The sequence below is a fragment of the Caretta caretta genome, chromosome 14, assembly GCF_965140235.1.
Source record: "Caretta caretta isolate rCarCar2 chromosome 14, rCarCar1.hap1, whole genome shotgun sequence".
Lineage (NCBI taxonomy): Eukaryota > Metazoa > Chordata > Testudines > Cheloniidae > Caretta > Caretta caretta.
In genome coordinates this window covers 43,271,258-43,284,112 of record NC_134219.1, presented here as the reverse complement: position 1 = coordinate 43,284,112, position 12,855 = coordinate 43,271,258, and the positions used below count along the sequence as shown (strand labels likewise).

The 12,855-nt window shown below is 48.5% G+C and overlaps 1 protein-coding gene across 1 annotated transcript in view; it reads left to right on the top strand.

Annotated features, from left to right (window-relative positions):
• LOC142069119 (butyrophilin subfamily 2 member A1-like) overlaps positions 1-12,855 on the top strand; it is a 206,338-nt gene that overhangs the window by 23,526 nt on the left and 169,957 nt on the right. The window lies entirely within an intron of this gene.

Genomic DNA, 12,855 nt, shown 5'->3' with positions numbered 1-12,855 from the left:
AGAAGCTGGAAGCTCTGCAGCAGCTGGGCGCATTTTGTGCAGATCTGTGGGATTAGATCTCGGTGGGGCAGCAAGAGGGGAAGGCAGAAAATCAGGGGAAAGAAGGGAGCAGCCAAGGAGGATGATCTGTGGGAGGGAGGGGAGGAGAGTGGGAAAGACACAGGAAAATAAACAGGGATCACAAGTGAGGGCTAGAAAAATGCTGAGTAGAAAAGGAGAGTATGAAAGAAAAGGGAGAAGGAAAGGGAACATCAGAGGGACAGAGGGATTTATGATGTGTTACTGAAAGTGAGACTGTAACTCATTAATTTCCTATATTAATTCCTGGGCATTGGTGCTATTTTAGTGCCATTAAGCAAACTGCTCTGAGTAGCTGTGGATCTTCTTACAATATGCTGTGGTCATTAAACTCTGTCTTAGCTCCTTTTACTTTCCTGCTTTCCACCTACTTATTGTAAAATAAAAACACTACAAACCATTCTTGTTTCCTTCATCTTCATGTCCCAGCCGTAATTGTTGTGGGCAGCTCAAGAACATGAGGTCCAACCTCAGGGCAGTTACAAAGCAGGGCACAAACCCCCCACTGGTTGTCTGTTCTGTATTTAGATTTCACTCACCAGGTATCAACCGTGAACCCCTCAAGCACTAAAACAGCCTTAACACGGGTGGCGGGTGAAGCTTCCCCTGGGGGAGGCTAGTTCCCTGTCCCACCTCTTGCAACCCCATTCCACCCCGGTGCCCCCCCCCAGGCCCTGTCCCCACTTCACCGCAGGCCCTGCCCAGCCACCACCATTCACTGCATCACTCTCCTGCCCATGTGAGGGCAGCGTTGATAAGGGATGCGGCAAGGGGGGAGGGCTCTTGACGGGGAGGAGGGGTGAGGAAGGATGCGGAGCAGGTTGGGGGTCTTGCGGGCAGAGGATGGGTGAGAGGAGGGACATGGCAACGTGGGGATCTCACGGGGCGATGGAGTAGAGGAGGGACATGAGTGAGGTATGGGGAGTCTCACGGGCAAGGAGATGGAGGAGAGGAGGGACACAGTGAGTGATGGGTAGAGGCATCTTGTGGGTTGGGGGGTGGATGAGAGGAGGGACAGGGTGCGCTGGGCAGTCTTGCGGGGAGGGTTGAGGAGAGGAGGGACACAGTGACCCGTGGGCTGGGAGATCTTGCAGGGGCTGGGGGATGAGGAGGGATGGGGCAAGTGGCAGTTGGGGGGGGATTTTGTTGGGGGGGTGAAGGAAAGGAGGGTCATGGAGAGCAGTGGGGGAAGGATCTCACAGGGGATAGGGTGGAGGTGAGGAGGCACACAGTGAGCAGCGGGCAGGCGTTTCACGGGGGGGGTGAGGAAGTATGTGGTGAGTGGCAGGCGGGGGGGGCGTCTCGCGGGGGTGAGGAGGGATGTGGCAGGCAGGGCCCTCTGAATGAGACACCCATGTGGAAAGTTGGGGGTAGTTAATTCAGATAGGAAAGCAAGACGTGATATGGATAGTATCAGAAACCACCACTAGTAGCTAAACCCGATGGCTAAATTTGATGGGGCTGTTTTTCACACAACCCCTGGCAAAGAGCTATGAAAATTTTGCGGGCGGGGGAACCAAGGTTGGAGGGGCACCAGCAAACGATACCCCTGTTTGGAAGGGGAAAAAAAGTAAACTTGTGAGAATGAAGGACAGCGAAGGCTTTGAAATAGGGTGGCCACCACTGAGGTACAAAAAATGAGGATGTCCTCAGGCCATAAGCCTGGCAGTATCTACTGATCACCTTACACATGTCCCAGGGCAGCTACCTCCAAAAAGCATATGCTTCAGTGTTCACAGAATGGGAGGATTAGTTACAGACATTAGGTTTATTATTTTTAATTAAAAGGTATAAAAAGTTCATAATATTGGAAGTCCAAAATGGTATTAATTGTCATAGGAACATAAAGCCATTTCAGATATATGGAACCTTTTGGAGCAGTAACAGTCAATCAATGGTTGCAATTTCAGCTTGCAAGCTACGGCCTGGTATCCAGAAACAGAATGTAACCATGTCCTTAGCTGTATTCAGTGCAATTGTCATTGATACCAGTGTCATGTGTGTCTAGATAGCCAAATACATATCACCAGTGTTACCGACTCTTGCCATTTTACCATGAGGGTGGCAGTATTTGGTGTTTTTATTCTGAAAGCACAAGCTTCTGGAATCAAATGGTTGCTTGAGAATCACAGTTTTCACTAAGTATACCAATAAAAAAAATTTAACTTGTGGTTTTGGAAAAAAAGTGAAAATATGAATCTAATGCACCCCTAAAGGCTCAGAAACAAAACACGAAAAGAACCCCAAACATATTTGGTTTTAAATCATAATTCTTTGAGGCATGATGTACCATATGATTTCTTGGGGTTATCACTACTGTATATCTATGTTTAGTTAAAATTACAGTAGAAATTTGCCTCTGAGAGAGATTTCATACAAGAGTGTGTTATTAGGTTGACCCGAGTGGATGGCTGATGTTGAAGGCCCTGCGCACTGTTCTAGTTGAGAGCAGAATTTGATGATGAGTCTGGTATCTTTCATACAATCTAGTGTATTTACAAAGTATGTAGGAAGTTCTGTTTCCATTATCTAAGGAGGCACCAAACCATCCCACCCATCCAAAAAAACCTCAGAAATCTTCCTTTGCTCACTGCTCCAAACTCTCTCAGTCAACTTGTGACTGGGTGCGCGTGTGGACGCACACACACACACACACACACACAACACAAAAATTCCAGAGTGGCCTCGGGTCTTCTCTTTGCTATTGTGTCTTGCTCTCATGTGTAACCGTTAACCTGGACAAAGGGAAGCTGCTACATTCATCCGTTTAAGGGGCTTTAAACCAACAATAGGCCAGTGCCCTTAGTGAACATGGGCGAAGTAAGTCAATCGTGAACCAGGTAGCACAATGACATACCTCTACACAGTCTTACCCAAAGTGATGGTGAACTAAGAACAATGAGAGTAATAAAATAAATAATTAAAAGGGGTGAAACTGCATTTACCGGGGATTAGATAAAAGGGAGAGCAACACAAGCCATCAAACACTGCTCAGGGGATTCTGTGCCCCTGCGTAGGCACAGAATTCATGTGCCATCCAGAATTTTCTTTTTCTCTGCAGAAAATACATTCCGCCAGAGACGTGCTGCAGTTACACCTTTCACCCACCAGGGGCCACTGGGGGCGGGGGGGCAAGTGGGCAATTGCCTAGGGGCCCAGGAGATTTCAAACGGCCTGGGGACCCTGGCTGCCACCACTGCGGTGGTCCTGGTAGCGGTGGCCGGGAGCCCCAGGCCGTTTGAAATCACCCAGGCATGCTGCAGGGCTCCTATGCGCACAGGCTGGATGGGTGCAGTGGCAGATTAGGGGGAGGAGAAGCTCCAGACCCCAGCAGGAGATGCACTGGGCAGGGTGGGGATAAAGGAGAAACCCCGGACCTAAATTCTCTCTCAGCTACGCCCCTTCCCTGACCCCCACCAAGCCTAGCCCAGACCTGCTCTGGCTGGGGGACAGATGCCCCCGGCTGAGCCACTGGAGATGCTGTGACCATGGAGAGGCACCTCTCAAGTGGCCCCAAGCTGCTTCGGTGAGAGAGGGCTGGGGGTAGTACCCGGGGCAGCCAGCACCCCAAACCCTTCATCACCAGCCTGACCCCCTAACCCCACATGCACAGCCAGAGCCCTCACCTGCCCCACACTCGAACCCTATGCCCCAGCCCTGAGCCCCCCTGAGACCGCTTGGCCCCAGCCCTACCACACACCTCCATATTGGTGCACATAACAAAAGTCATTCCGCACATGGACATAAAAAATTACAGGGAACACTGCCACGGACCCCGGCAGAAGCCGCGCAGGGTGGGTGGGAGAAGCCCTGGACCCTGGGAGAAGACGTGGGGCTGAAGCCCCCAGTTCAGGACCCCCAGATGCCCTAGCGGCAGAAGCTGCAGGGCTAAAGCCCTGACCCCCCTCTATGCGGAGCTGGCCTGAGTCCCTCACTCTCCCGTGCCCCCTGCAGGGAGCTGGCTCTCACTCTCAGACTGTGGAGTAATTCAGCCCAAATCTACTCACCTTGGTATCGCCATTTCCCCCATCACCACACAGCCATGAATGGATTCAGCCTAGGAGGCAGGGTCAGCATTAGCCCCATGTGGCAGGTGGGATCGAGGACACCCAGAGGTGAAGTGAATTGCAGCCTTGGGAAACAACGGAGAGGGGCTGCCGCCGAATTGCCGCCGGGGCTGCTGCCGGAGTGCCGCCCTTCAGCAGGGCCACCCCAGGCACCAGCTTGCTTTGCTGCGCCTGGTTCATGGCAGGGAGGTTGTTGGTTGGGGGGGGGCGGGCGTTGTGGTTTGAGGGGGGGATAGCAGTACCTGCAGCAGAGCAGCATTGATTTAACCTGCCCTTGCCCTGCTGGCCTGGCAGTTGCAGTGCACCGGGGCGGGGGGGCTGTTGTGGGGCAGCTGGGGTCGGGGGGACACACAGGCTGTGTGGGGGAGGGGCAGGCGGAGGCTGCAGCAGGGTTTGCGCGAGTTGGGGGGTTGGCACAGCTGGGCTGGGGGTGGCTCGACTGGGCTGGTGGGGGGAGGGGAGTGGCACCCACTGCCCTGTGCTAATTATTGGTCAGTCTTTGGTTATCTGGGGTGCACCAGCCTGGGAGGGGGTGTCTACTGGGGATCTTCTCTGGGTGTGTACTGGCTGCACCTCAGGTCGGCTCCCCTGCTTTTTTTTTCTGTTTCTTTTTTTAAAAAAATATTAAAAGTTCTGCTCGGTGTGTTGGCCTGTCTTTCTCTTAGTGTTGGTTGGTGGGTCCTGGTGGGCACACTGGACTGGTGGTATCGTGTGGGGGGGAGGGGGTAAGAGGGGCAAAGGGGACACTGGCTGTGTGGGTTTCTGGCGGGGCACAGAGAGGTGTTGCTTCAGGGGGTCCCCAGAGTGTATGGGGGGAGGGATTTGAATGCAGAATGAGTAGGGGGTGCTGGTATATACAGTGTGTGGGGGTGTATGGTGGAGGCCTTAGCATGGACAGTGTGTGTGTGTGTGTGTGGGGGGGGTGTCGCATGGGGCCCAGAGTGGGGTGGAGGCGTGGGGGTCTGGCTCTGCCATTGTGGGGGCCCTGGCTGGGGCAGTTGGGGGGCCAGGCTTTTGTTTTTTGTTTTTATTTGGATTTTTTTCACCATCAGTGCTGGTACAGCACCCCCACCCCCAGCCTGCCCCTACCTTCCTGACCTCAGGAAAGTGAAAGTAACCTTGTCCCACTGCCCAGAGGGAGCCATGGCTGCAGAGAGCCCCGTGGAAAGTCTCCAGGAGGAAGCGACATGTCCCGTCTGTCTGGAGTATTTCACAGACCCTGTCACTCTGGAGTGTGGGCACAATTTCTGCCGCGCCTGCATCGCCCAGTGCTGGGAGGGACCTGACACAGCCGCCTCCTGCCCTCAGTGCAGAGAAACTGTGCAACAGAGAAACCTCAGGCCCAACAGGCAGCTGGCAAATGTAGAAATAGCCAAAGGGGCTGACTTTTCAGGCAGCGAAAGGAGCAGAAGGGGGCAGGGTGTGTGGGGAACACCAGGAGGCTCTGAAACTGTTCTGTGAAGAGGATCAAACCCCCATCTGTGTGGTGTGCGACAGATCCCAAGTGCACAGAGCTCACATGGTGGTTCCTACAGAGGAAGCTGCGCAGGAGTACAAGGTAGGGAGTTGCTGTCAAATGTAATGGTAATAACTTTGGTTACAAGGTTCATTTCACCGGAAGTTGCCTGTTGCAAGTGTATCTGCATCATTCAGCTCTCCAAAGCCTTCATTGAATGGGAGATACTACTGAAAAATAGATGATCTGGGAGAGTGGCAAGAAGGGCAAAAAATAGTCTTTCAAGATACCTGACATGGGAGACTTTTATCTAAGAAGTGGAATCCTTATTAAAACCAGCTTCCCCTGGTGAAATAAGGGAACTTTTTTATCATAGGTGCCAACCGCGTGGGTACTGCTGTCAGGCCCTGCTGATCAGTGCCTCTCCATGCCTCCCTCCTGTCAAGCTCAGCTGTGGGGGCTATTGAGGGGAGAGGAGGAGGAGTAAGCATTGGCACCCTACGGAGATGGGGCAGAATGGGGTGAGTAGACTTGGGGTGGGGCCTTGGGAAAAGGGGTGGAGTCGGGGTGGGGCCTGGGCAGAGCCAGGTGTCAAGTCCCCTCCCCCCAGCACATTGGAAAATTGCTTTTTACAGAACAGAAGCGGTTAAATGATCAGTGAGGCTTGAATCACAAGAGCTGCAGGCCGGTCTATGTGAGAATGCTGCCTTCAGGCTGGAGATGGGGAAGTTACAAGCTGTTGATCTTACTGATTTGTATCATAGAACTTATTATTAGTTTTATTTGGATCACAGCAGTCCCCACAGCCCCCAAATGAGATCTGGGCCCTGCATAAAACACAATGAGGGACAATGCCCACCTTGAACAGTTTGCAGACGAAGTAGACAAGAGGTGGGGAAGGGAAACTGAGGCACAGAGAGGGCAGTGACTTGTCCAAGGTCATGCAGTAGGTCAGTGGCAGAATTGGGAATACAACCAAGATATCCGAAGGTCCACTCCAGTGCCCAAACTGCTAGACCAGCCTGCCACCCCACAACAGCACTGAGCAGTGATGAAGTGCGGCCATTAGGAAGGAAAAAGAAAAGGAGTACTTGTGGCACCTTAGACTCTTTGACAAACATCCCAGGCCCAGCAGGGAGATGAGGTTTCTCATTGGGATGAAGGGGTTAAACTCAGATGCCGGCACAGGAGGTGACTGTGCTAAATAATGCACAAACCTCCTCCGTCCCCCCTCCCCCAGCACCTTGAATCCACACACAAAAGGGCTCCAGACAGCTCAGGGGTCCATGTCATTTACCACTGGGATTACACTGGATTGCAGCAAAACTAACTCCTGGGCTGTGCTGACCTGGGTCAGTCTGACCTGTTCTGCGGTGTACATGGGCAAGGACCAACCACAGCGGTTCCATGAGTCCCACAGTGCAGCATCTTCAAATCTCTCAGGATCCACTGCTTCGGTGATCTTTCTAGGGACTGGGACTGTAGATACCTACCCGGAAGGCATTGCTGCTGAGAGTGTTCAGGACAGCACTAGGGCAAAGCCCAACCATTCTAACAACAAATCAGCCTGTCTAATGGGGCTTGGCCCTAATGCTTCTTAGACCACGTCTGTCCAACCAGTGCAATCCCCAGGGCTTCAGGGCAGGAATTCAATGGGGACTTGGCTCCTGAGAAAATCCCAGCCCATATTTTGAGACTGATGTTTTCAATCTGGAATACCAGGATTTCAGGGCACATTGCCCCTCAATCAATTGCTTATAACATTTTCAACGAGCGGGTGAATTAAATTATATATTTTAGTTTTCTTTTTTTAATACCCCATGGAACCCCTCAGTCCCCACTCCCACAGCAGCAGGATTTGTAACATGACCTCCCCGGTCCCCCACCATTATTTCTGAGGCCAATCCCTGTTGGGGGACTTGACACACTGTTCCATCAGGTACACAAATGCTTACGAGCCAGATTAGAGGTCAGAGCTCCAAGGTTCTGTGCCTGGCTCTGTTGTGCAGTGGTGCTAACCAGATCATATCTATTTTATGCATTCAACCCAAAGGCAGTAGGAATGAGTGGCTAGCACCTGGGTTTTCCATATTGGAGAGCTGGGTTCTTTTCCCAGTTCCACCTGAAGTGACCTTGTGCAGCCTCTCAAATACTTTGTAATCAGGGGGAGAAAGTGTCTGATACTTCTCTGCTATCTCGGGCAGGGGATCTCGTGTTGTATTTGTGACACGAGTTGTGATGTGCATGGAAATATAAAGAACAAAAAAGAGAGGTGACATTTGAAGTCAAGGCTTCTAATGCTGACTTTGCTGCATGTTTGCTGGCAGAAGAGTCACACGTGTGTCTGTGAATAGCTGTCTCCTTTTGAAGCACGACAGCAAAAGCAATGGAAATCAGGGAAAATAGTGAATTTTCCACTAATCCAGTAATTTGGGAGCTCTGCTGGCCACATGATGCTGATCTTCCTTCTTGCCAGTTGGGAACTTGTAATTCAAAGGCAATTACAGTGTGCAAAATACATTGCCTATGTGACTCTGACAGACCAGCTCAGAGCAGAGCACTAGTTCACTTGTGTCCGAATATCAAAGAAGGGTTAAGTGTATCAATGTGTATTCAGGCCAATTCACTGGTGCAGACAGAGATCAAACCAGAGATGTTAAGTGTATTGTTTTTACTTGTCTAAATCTTGTTGTTTATTATTACATTACCTTTCCATTCTGTAGGCCTTGGTAATTAGATTAACACACACTTCAGTTTAGGGTTGTGTTAAGATGAGAAGATGTCTGATGTGGAAACTTCATGAAAACTAATAAAGGCTGTTTGTTGTTATCTTACATGTAGATTGCATATACCCCTGTAATTACATTTCCATTGTATATTTCTTTGCAACTAAATAACCCATTAAATGTAGATGAAACCTTGTGGGATACAAATAAAGAAGCGGCCACCTTCCCTGCCAGGGGTGAACCCTGCAGAGCTGTGACCTAGACTTTGAAAACCGCTGATTTAAATCATGTCTCTTCAGATCCCCACCACACCACTTCAGCTCTGGGAATAATTGTTGGGCTGTGTGTGGGCCAGCTGCTGGAGGGAACATGACACAGGCTGTGCTAATGGCTTACACCAGTGTTTGCCAGTCATCAGCAGAACATTTGCGATCAGGGCTCTGGTCTCCTGTTGCTGGCTCTGGTGTGGTGTAACCGTTAGCAACAGGTGAACCAATGAACAGATACTTGACACTTTCAGCCAAGGCCGTGGGGCTGAGGAGCTAAGACCTGGGATTCCATTTGGAGACCCCGATTCTGTTCCCCGCTTTGACTTCAGTGACCTTGTGCAACCTCTGTTCACTTATTAGCAAAATGGGCTGCAAAGGTGTCCAATCCTAGGTTGCCTTCTAGGTCTGTGAATAGGAGGTCATGGTCAGTATAAGGGCTGGGAGGTGCCTGCAAACACAAACAACACTCAAAGAAAAGGAGGACTTGTGGCACCTTAGAGACTAACCAATTTATTTAACCAATAGTCTCTAAGGTGCCGCAAATACTCCTTTTCTTTCTGCGAATACAGACTAACACGGCTGTTACTCTGAAACCACACTCAGTAGAAGTGGGATGATTTGTACTCATGGCCTCTAGCTTGTTTCACTTTCCCCCAACCCTTGTTTTGTGTGTGTGTGTCCTTGTTGGAGAGTATTCCCACTCTCCCATCCCGCTGTTACACTAAACAGTCTGGGAACTGTCTCATTGGCACAGTCAGCTGCAAGTGACATGGGATGAGGGATTCATCTCTCCAACTTCCACCTCAGCCCCTGGAGGCCACTTCTGTTGGCCAAAAATAACTGCATGTCACATGTATCTGATTGAAGACTGCAATTCTCAGGCAATACGTTCACCAGCAACAAAAACCCAGCAGCAGTGGGATCCTCCCCCTGAGCCCATGCACCAGAGCTGACAGCATCTGGATGCCATGAAGCAGCAAGGCTGGTTAGAAGCAAGTTTACAACCATGTAACCAGTTTGCCTTACACAGGGGTAACAATGTATCTCATCACAATGTGAGTCAGGATCTGTAACAACATTGTATCTGGTTGCTCAGGAAGTAACCAGCTGCTTCCCCAGGATGCCTCTGCCCAGCACGCCTTTCCCATCGCAGCTGCAGCTCCTGTTCTGGCTCCAGAAGGCCACTCCCCAGATTCCCTCTTGATCCTGATCTCAGATCCACTCTGCTATAAAAGAGTTCTGGCTGCAGGGCCCAGCCACATGAAACAGCAGCAGTATGAAGGCGAGTGACTGATGGCTACAGATCTCCAGCCATGCATTCCCCAGCAAAACAAGGAGCAATGACAGCCTTCCCCTTAAGGAAAATAATTTCAGCTCACACCATCCAGCTGCAAGAACATACAAATTCCACAGTGTAGTGCATTAAATAGTGCAACATTGTATCCAACTTTACAGCAGCCCCGGTAACAAGCCACATCTCTGGCAAGCTCTCCTTTCTCACCTCAGCTGGATTTCCATTTCTGGCTGGTGCATGTCCTCTCCACACTGGGCAATAAACTCACACTGGGGTGCAAGGCTGGGGAGCTGGGGGATATTGGCTGGTGTCTTTCTCTGTGTGATGTGTGAGTGGCTCTGGGAGCATTCAGGCAATCCAGCTGGGTGTGGGGTTCCACCTATTTTTGTGCTGAGTGATGACAGCTCCCAATGGGGTTTACTGCTTCAAAGCATTGTGAGAGACAGCCCAGGCTGGAGACGTAAGGGGCCACAGTGGTACCCCGGATCCAGTTTGCACGCGGGGGATCCTGTCACAAGGGGAGCACTATGTCAGCTGACCAGTCAGAACTTAGAACTAACAACTTACGCAGTTTGGTCCCTGTTTGATTTGTACCTGAGAACAGAGAGAGGTTTGGCTTTAACCTTCGACCTTACAGCAATAAAGACACTCCCTTCACCATAAACTCCAGTGTAGCGTACAAGGGCTGTTTATTACAGAAGTAATTAAAAGGGGAGTTTTCATTTGGCACAGCAGATGAAAAATATAATGGTTATTATGATTGTATTAAACAGGGCCGGATTAGCTTTTTGTGGGCCCGGCGCCAAACATATTTGTGGGGCCCCCTGGGGAATGAAGGGGCCAGGGGCAAGAGCACAGCGGGCAGGGTGCATTTGATTTAAATCATGATTTAAATCACTAGTCAGGAAGTCTCGATTTAATCATGGTTTTCTATATAAATGTGCATTCTTGTTTGTTGTTACAACCTTAATACATATTCTTCACAACTCAGAGATAGATGTAGGCTTCATTTTTAGAAGGTACACACTATACATTTTTAAACAGTGATTTATTTTGAAAACTTTTCGGATTAGTTTTACAGCTATATTAGAAAATGAATGATTGGTTATTTCATTTACCAAAGGTAATTGAAGCACATATTTATTGTCATTGGGAGGTGAACGATCTCCAATTCAACAGGTTAATCATTAATAATTGGAGGATTTTCTTGCCAGGCTGTATTAGGAGGAGAACATCACCAGACAGACATTTCAATTGTTTTATTTAACGAAAACAACGTTAAGTATTCTGGATTTTTTTCTTCAACAGCAAACATATAATATTTTAACAAAAAAGCATATGTCCCTCACTTCTCACATTTATCTCCAGACTTCTTCTCCTTGTCCAGATCTATTCTGCCCCCAACAGTCTTCTAGTCATTGAACTTTTTGAAACTTTGCACTTTTAGAGAGAGGTACAAAGGGATTGACTCCATGTACACAAAATTGCAAAGGGACAATAGAGGTGAGGTCAGTTATTTCTCACCTTTACATATTATTTATTTATTTTAAAACATTTTTGCTGTTAACAAGCATGTTACCTCTGGAGACCCAAATCCACAGTTTGAGAACTGAAAAATTAAGCATCTCTGATGGTGTCTTCTAGACTGAGCACTGAGTCCCATTGGGTAGATAGAAAGATTAACCTAAATAATCTATACAGAAGCCTGTGGAACCCCATAAGATGGGGTCCCTAATCCATCAACTATTAGAACTCATTTACAATGTGTATGATAATCAAGTTGGGCCATTTCCAGCACAAATCCAGGTTTTCTCATACACATTGTAAGGAGAGTGATCACTTTAGATAAGCTATTACCAGCAGGAGAGTGGGGTGGGAGGAGGTATTGTTTCATGGTCTCTGTGTATATAATGTCTTCTGCAGTTTCCACAGTATGCATCCGATGAAGTGAGCTGTAGCTCACGAAAGCTCATGCTCAAATAAATTGGTTAGTCTCTAAGGTGCCACAAGTCCTCCTTTTCTTTTTGCGAATACAGACTAACAGGGCTGTTACTCTGAAACCTGAAATCATCACTGAAAATGTAAACCACCCAGAGGAGAATGGATGAGGATTGTAGAAAACCCGGAGATGCCAGGGAGAGCTCAAAACTGTCCCAAAGCTGATTTCCAGGAGTCATCAGGTAGGTGAGCTTCTGTCACTTGAGTACTCTCTCCACTGCTCTTAGATATCTCCTACGAGACATTTAGTCTTTGAGTGAATACATAGCTGCAAAATGATCCAGTAATCCCAGATAAATGTATCTGACTCTGAATATAAACTTTGCTTTTGAACTATATATTCCAAATTTTATCTGAGCTATTTTGTTTCCTCCCCTTTCATTGGAATTTAACACCAGACTATTGTGGTTATTCGATGTAAGAATTTTTTGTCTTTCCTCTTTATATTTTATTCAGGAAAACTGGACCTGATCCTGCTCTCAATGCATTCAAAGGGAGTCTGGCTATGAATTAACTTATTGTAGATTTCTGTTTTGAAAAGTAAGTTACAAACGCTTGCAAATCCAACTTTATGGGCAGCCTCTTTCTCTGTTACCTCTGATACCTGATAATTCTGTTTATGGGACTGAATCATTTTGCCTCTGATATGTTGAAAGAAAAGAAATGGGTAAAAAACAAACAAAAACAAAGAATCTTTCTGTCTCACACACAAACACACATGCATCCGATGAAGTGAGCTGTAGCCCATGAAAGCGTATGCTCAAATAAATTTGTTAGTCTCTAAGGTGCCACAAGTCCTCCTTTTCTTTTTGCGAATACAGATTAACACGGCTGCTTCTCTGAAACCTGACAAACACACAGTTTCTCATTCCTTAAAACTTTTTTCTCCATTGACGGAATTACTACCAACTTCTACACCGATCTGAATTTTTAATGTGGATTTTGTAGGGATGGGACAAATTCAGAC